Here is a 7,161-nt window from a genome sequence, read left to right as displayed (position 1 = left end):
ATTGATGGAAAAGTCAAAAAGCTGCTCAGCAATCAGAGGGAAGGTGGAGAGAGAAAAGGGCTGAGGGACAGAAGGGCTAAAAGGGAAAAATGAGAGAGGAGTGTTTGGGAGTCAAAAGGCAGAAACAAGGCGAGTTATCACATGGTGCCCTTCCACCCAGTGAGCTGATTCATGCACAAGACTGGAGTTTAAGAGGCAAGGAGGGTATTTCAGGGATGATTCTATGGCACTTGAGCTTTCAGTGTTGTCATGCAGCCTCCCTGCCCAGCTGGCACAACAATTCCTCTCACCCTGGGACGGGACTTGACTGGCAGGTTATCCTGCTGTCCAAGGATGTCCGTCTGTCTCCAAACTGCAGCCCAGTGGTTGGATCAGACACCCAACTAATGTCAAACCCCACCTGGAACAGTCAATGGAACTGGATGGGGCTTGGAGTGACCTGGGATAGTGGAAGGTGTCCCTGGCCATGGCAGCAGTGGCACAGGATGGGCTTTGTGGTCCTTCCAGCCCAAACCATTTGGGATTCTGTGAAGTGCAAGTTCTTCCCTATCCACATTCTCACCCTGAAGCATGTCCTGGCACAGCTTTGGGAAGCTGCAGAGGTGCTGCTGACAGGACTTGTCCAAAGCAGATGCAACAACATTCACACCAGAGTTGCTGTGTGCTCTGACAATCAGGAACAGGAGAAAATCTCCTGTGGTTTCTGTGAGCCATCCCAGGCAGCCTGTGGAGTGTGAAGGTCAGGGATTCACAGGGGACTGGCTGCCATCAAGTCCAGTGAGAGAGAAGAATTTGCCAACACCAGTGGAATTCTTCTGCCTGACTCGTTTGCTCAGCTCAGCCTCGGGGTGCTCTCAGGATGAACCTCTGCCCCCCCTGTCCTCACCCCAGGAATCCTGGTTCAGCCCAGTTGATTCTGGGGCACACAGGGAATTGCAGTGACAAGGGACAAAGCCCACATTACTGTTCTGGTGCCACCTAAAACAATGGATTTTGGGCTTGGATAAGAGGAGTCGAGGGTATCAGTACTGCCTGTGTAGAGTGGAAGGGGTGATCATTTACTCCTACAATAAAAAGCTTTTGCAGGGGTCTTTGACTTAAGTTTTAGAGCCTCATCTGTAGGGCAAACAGCCTGGGACCCTGTTTGCTGCCATCCGAGGTCACACTGGGATTGTGGCAGCAGGAGCCAGGAGTTCTGTGATCAAGCCATGGGTCTCAGAATGAGAATTTCCCTGGAGCCTGCACCTAGATCACCCTCTTGCAGCTGGAGGGCCAGCCCGAGGAGCCGGGGGCTGCTGAGCGTCCCTGGGACCGGGCTGAGCGGCGTCACCGAGCCCGGCTGCCGTGAGCCCGCACGGACCCTGCGGAACGGCGGATTTCACCCCGGGAGCAGCGGGGCCGGGGCTGGGCCGGGGGGGAAACCCCCGGAGCTTCCATCAGTGGCTGCGAGAGCGGGCAGGGAGCAAATCTAGGGCAGGATGGAAATGCACAACTGATTGGATCGACTTCAACAAACACCTTTTCCCCCCTTCTCTGCACTTCTCTTCCTCCCCACCTCCAGCAGCTCCTCTCTCCGCGCTGCTCATCTCCCTTTGTGCACCTCTTACCCGCACTCTCCTCTCTAAACAGGTGCAGTTGCCACTCAATAGACTTTAATTACCACTTCAAGGGCTCTCACCGGGGTCTGCGGGAGGGTGGAGATGAATTTTCCCGAGGATTATGCGTGTGGCTGAGTTCTCTTCAGTCAGATGGTGATACTGCTGCCAGCCAGGATCCTTCGAGAGATCGGTTCTTCGGTTCTCTGTTCGTGTTAACAAAAAGGAAAACTGCTGCTGAAGGGAAAAAAAAACCAACCCAGCCATTACCTGGATTAATTAGCAGGACAGCAAATGGGTCTGGAGAAAAACATTACAGAAAATTTACAGCCCAGAGTCTCAGCTGGGCTTCCAAACTATTATTCCTTGCAAATCAGAAGTGGAGAGCTCAGCATCTCGGAAGATTTCTGTGGGAGACTGAGCTCTAAAAATACAAGTTGTTTTTAACCACTTTACCTTTTTTTTGCTCCGTGCTCTTCCCATCACGGCTCACTGGAGAGACGTGCTGCTAATGCATCCTGCTGGGACCCTGGGGATTCCTCCCAGGGAACGCGGGGGTTCATTCCTGCCTGCAGCACAGTTTGCCTGTGACGGAGGAATTATTCCCAGTGTTTAACTAGTAACATAGCATTATTTTTATTATTAAGATCCTCTTCAAAAGGCACTCCTGGAGAATGCAGAGCAGCTTATGCCTGTCAGGGCTGCCTGGAATTGTCTGCCCAGGGTGTGAGTGCACACTTGTGGGGATGCACACAGAAATTTGGGTATGTGCTCCTCTGAGCTGATACATGCAGAGAGGAGCTGGGAATACAACAGCATCTTTTGGGACAAGGGAGATTTCCAAACATTTAAAAAATCGTTTCTTTCACTCAACATTAACATTTCTAAATTTTTTTCATAAAATGAAATGTAGGAAGAAGATTTTTTTATAGCAAATTAAGCAACAATTTGTTCTGCTGCAATTAAGTTTGTTTTCCTAAACAAGAAATTCAGCAAAACTGGGGAAATCTTGCAGCCAGATGGGCTTTTGCAGATGTGTTTTCCATGAAGCATTTTGCCTAGCTCCAAAACAGCTGGGTATGTGCAACATCTGAGCTTCTGCTTGGCTTCTGTCCTGGGCTGGCAGCAGAGTCCATGTGGGCTCTGTGCTCACAATCCACCCGGGACAGCCAGGGCTGAGCTCATCCTCAAACTCAATGGCTCTGTGCAGTAACTCTGGAGAAAGAGCAGAGTGACCATGACACATGTCAGCCCTGAGGCAGCACCTCAGTCCCTGGGAGTGTTCTGTTCCCCTTTCCTCAGGCTCGGGATGGAGCTGTGCCCTGATAAGTGAAGAGGTGGAAGACCTGGCCTGAGATGGGAAAAGGAAGTCACAGGTTCCCAGTCACATTTCTCAGGTTCTCTCCTTCTCATGTAACTCATTCTTTCAGCTTCTATGATTTAAAATCCTTCTGGCTTCATCGCCCCTTCCTCCCACCCGTCCTTTCCTTGTGCATTTTGATTTCCAGGCCCATCTACCACAAGTTTTCCTGCCATTTCTGCAGGACTGGGATGAACATTGATCACAGCCATCTCAAGCCCATCTCTCATTTTTCCCAAAGAGCCGATGAAAATGTCACCCATGAGATAATAATCATGTTGCTTACATCCCTTAATTGCTCTCAAAGTACACGTCGAGGCTTCAGAGCCTCTTTGAAAGGCAGGTTCTGGCCTTTGGCACATTATTGACAGGCTGTTGATAAGCCCCTTTGTTGAGAAGCAATTTTGTCCTTTTTCCTGTACAATTTTTTTGTTTTTTTAAAGACAGCCCTTTGAGAGAGAGTAGATTTTTAAAATAGAGCTGAGCTTTGAATGAGCAGGCATCAGAGTTATTCCCAAAGAGCAGTGGCACACGTGGGAGAGGAGAGCTACCAGCACACTTCATGCAGGACTCTGTACAGGAAATCAAACTGAGATGACAAATGGCTTCATCCTTGTTGCTTTTTAGGCCTTCCTCTCTCAGCCCTGATAATTAGATGTTTATTTGCAGTGTATTACTAAAGCATTGGACGTCTTGTGTGTTCCAGTGGATTGTTCCATGGTAAACAGGAGAAAGTGGACGTTTCAGCTGTGCAGTGACTCATTTGTATCTATTAATGATAGTTCTTAGGGGTTTTTAATACTTGCTGATAAAAGTGGACTGAGATTTCCTCATCACAACTGCCCCTCCTGGTCTCAAAGCTTTGCAGGTCTGGGGCAGGGACAGAGCAGAACCAGGCACACAGACAGAGCCTGCATCAGCAGAACAGAGCCTGTGGCTCATGCCTGAGCAATTCCCACCTCAGCTGCTGATTCCCAGAGGACACACAGGCTTTTAAGTCACCTTTTTAACAAAGATTTATTTTAATGTGCCCCTGAGGTGAGCCAGGGTCTCTCTGGGGCAGATGCTGTGGGTCCCTCTCAAGGTGACCCCACCACAGCCTCTGGCACAGCAAGCTCCACACTCCACACTCCACCACAGCTTCCAACACAACCTGGAGCAAAATCCCCAGGCTCTTTGCAACTCAACCCCAGCCCTGAGAGAAATTAAATTCTTTCCTTTCTGAAACAATGTCCCTTGGAATGATTTTGCCCTTAATGAGCCCCGACTGGGCTGCTGTGTTCTGGAGCCACTGGTGTGCATGTTAACGAGGAGCTCTCTCCGCGTGGAAGTGTGGAGATGGCTGGCCCTGTAATGGGAGTCTGTTCAGCATCCTAAGTCCCACATTAGGCTGTGCCTGTAGGAACCCTGGGATGTTCCATGGAGACTGCCTGAAGGTAATCATCTCTCCCAGCCTCCTGGCTGTCCCTAACCAAGTGCTCAGCTTGCAGCTATTCCAGGAACTGCTGCAGACATGATAAAGTTTATCCCCTAATGCATTCACCAGCAGCAAGGTGAGGGAAGTGCTCATTGATTTGGGATGAAAAGGGAAAGGCAAAGGGCTGTGGTATCCACAGAAACCTCCATCTCACTGGGATTTGGGTCTTGAACCCTGTGAGGGACTGGGAGCCCTGGAATTTCATTGTTTTCTCTGACTGGGTTTAAACCATGAGCAATACTCAAAAAACATCATCTGCCTCAAATTTATCTTTGAGTCCTGCTTGATTCAAATGATGCATCCCAGTACTTCCCATCTCAGAAACCAATTTCATACACCGCATCCACTTAAATACACATTGTATAACGGGTATATGTACACACACACACATTTAACTTTGTGTGTTACATAAAATGAGTCCATTCTTTAAAAATTCTGAAAAAGGAGTTCTTCCAAACCCATTTCCTCATTGACAGCCCAGCAGAGAGATATAACACTGCTCTTCTAGAAAAATATACCAGCTCATTTATTTTTGAAAGTTGTGAACTCATTAGCTGGCAATTAATGTTCCACCCACCTGTGCAGCCCCTCGTGAGGTCACGTAAAACCTGCCCAGAGCTCCAAGCCCACCGTCAGCACTGGGTGAGAACTGCTGAGATAAAATCTTGTCTGAATAAGATGGGGAGGATTAGAAAGGTGATAAAAGCTAAGCCAGGAGAAAATCAGACAATAAATAGGTCTGGCAAGATAGACGGATAATCTTCCTCCCAGGCCAAACCTGACAGGATAATCACCTTTTTCTGTTCTCTGGTTCCATTTGCTCTCAGATCACCAGAGCTTTACAGATATCACTGAATTTGGTTTTCTGGTACCCTGAAAATGGGGATCACTAGGTCTGTCTTTATGGACAAGGAATTTACGGTGCCTCATTTAGGAATGGCTTTAGGTTTCTGATGAGGATTGCAAAAATCAGTCAAAGCATTGCCTTTTCTTAGTTTGTTTCTCATCTCTCGCTGTGCCTCGGGCAGGGCTGAGGAGGAGCTGCTCAAAGCAGAGCTGCAGCCACCTTTTCCCGGCTGAGCCAGAGTGGCAGTCAGTCTGTCCTGTCCCAGGCGTGTCCCTGTCCCTGTCACCAGAGCCAGGCACTGTGCAAGGGCACAGCTCTGCTGCTGCTCCCTGATCCTGGTGGGATCTGGATTCAGCCCTGCACTGTCCTCCTGTCCCCTCAGTTTCAGGCTACAGCTTTTCTCTGAACAGATCTAAACAACCCATTGGAGCAACTGAAAACTCTTCAAACATTCCCAGCTCTTTCCCACTTGGGAAAGGGTTTGTCTGAGCTGGCCTTTGCTCTCCTTGCTCCTGAGAAATTCCCATTGCTCCTGATCCATGCAAGGTCTGAGCCTGCAGAGCACTGCCCTTTGCTGGAGCCTTTGTCCCCCAGATGGGGACTCCTTGTCTGAGGAGAGCAACTCAGGATAAGTTTTCCATCTCTCTGTGGCATTGATTTCTCCATGAACAATCGACTGGCAACACGGAGCAATGGAATATTTGATTAGCCAGAATTACAGACCACAACATTAATAATTTTGTGAGCTGAACTGAAAAGATTTGCACTTGTTCTCACTGGGAATAGTGCAATTTTCTCCTTTCTAAGAGAAACTTTGCTCTAATGGCAGGGTGCATTGTCATCCCACAGGAGCAGGCATTGACTGCTGCCTCTGAGTTTGGGGGGCTTGAATCCATGCAATTTTCACCTGGGCTGGAATCTTGTAGGTGGACTGTTCATCATGGCTCTGGATTTTCAAAAGAAGTTAGCAATTTTGGACACCTTATATTTGTGTTTGAGACACTCTGAAAGGGACCGATTACAAGAGGCAGGTGCTTAGAAGTCCCTGAAAATCAGGATTAATTGGACTATGTCATGCTGAGCACCTGAAAACAGTAAAATGCTTTGGAAAATCACAGGGGAGGGAGCTGTTTCTGAACATGACTTGGGAAGAATGTGCAGCCTTAAGTAACACAGGATAAAGAGATCTTTGCATAACATTATGGAAACATCCTTTAATCCTCAGTGCAGCCAAGTGCTTGACTTTAGTTTGATTCCTGAGGGAGTTCAGTGCTGAAGTTTGTGCATTTGTATTCTCCTGAAGTGGAGCCTGACATTGTGTAAGTTACTGTAGGTTTATGAAAAAATCTGTGTCTCTAAATTAAAATAAATCAAAAGACAAAGTTCTCTTCCCAAGGGCAGGGTTTGCTGGCTTGCTGCGGGTCCACGTGTTCACCTGCAGAGCCACAGACTGGGTGTGCCATGAAAGAGCTTTTCTTTGCCCTTCCTAAAGCCCTGAGCCAGAGTCCCAGGGTCCGAATCTTTAAGTGCTGAACACACATGGAACACAATTTCCATGTCCCAAGGAGCTTTAAGGTCCCTTCCAACCCAAACCATTCTGTGATTCTATGATGTGGGTGAGCAGAAAAGCTAAATCCTTTGCTCAGAGTCCCCTGAGATCCCACTCTGGCCGTGGACTGTGAAGCCTGCAGGAGTGGGGTGGGTTTGGTGGGGCAGGTGCTGTGTCCCCAGTGCAGTGTTTGAGAGAGGCTGGAGGTGAACCCCTGCAGGTGCCTGGGGCAGAACAAATCCCTGCCAAAGGCACAACAACCTCATCCTGTTTATCCAGGCTCAAAAGCTGTCGCAGACCTTGTGTCTGAAATCCACTCTCTTTTTCCTGCTG

The 7,161-nt window shown here is 48.6% G+C and overlaps 1 long non-coding RNA gene across 2 annotated transcripts in view; it reads right to left on the bottom strand.

Moving 5' to 3' along the window:
• Positions 1–7,161, bottom strand: part of LOC115948835 — a 14,311-nt gene that overhangs the window by 5,068 nt on the left and 2,082 nt on the right. The window contains exons 3-5 of one of the 2 annotated variants that reach the window (XR_004082604.1): positions 2,052–2,180; positions 1,679–1,801; positions 1,335–1,468 (exon numbers count right to left, since the gene is read on the bottom strand). This is a non-coding gene — a long non-coding RNA (uncharacterized LOC115948835). Of the gene's footprint in view, positions 1–1,334; positions 1,469–1,678; positions 1,802–2,051; positions 2,181–7,161 lie in introns of those variants that run through there. The other variant, XR_004082603.1, reaches the window with a different exon arrangement.

Source organism: Geospiza fortis, unplaced genomic scaffold (genome assembly GCF_000277835.1).
Source record: "Geospiza fortis unplaced genomic scaffold, GeoFor_1.0 scaffold299, whole genome shotgun sequence".
NCBI lineage: Eukaryota > Metazoa > Chordata > Aves > Passeriformes > Thraupidae > Geospiza > Geospiza fortis.
This window is presented reverse-complemented; position numbering and strand designations above follow the sequence as displayed.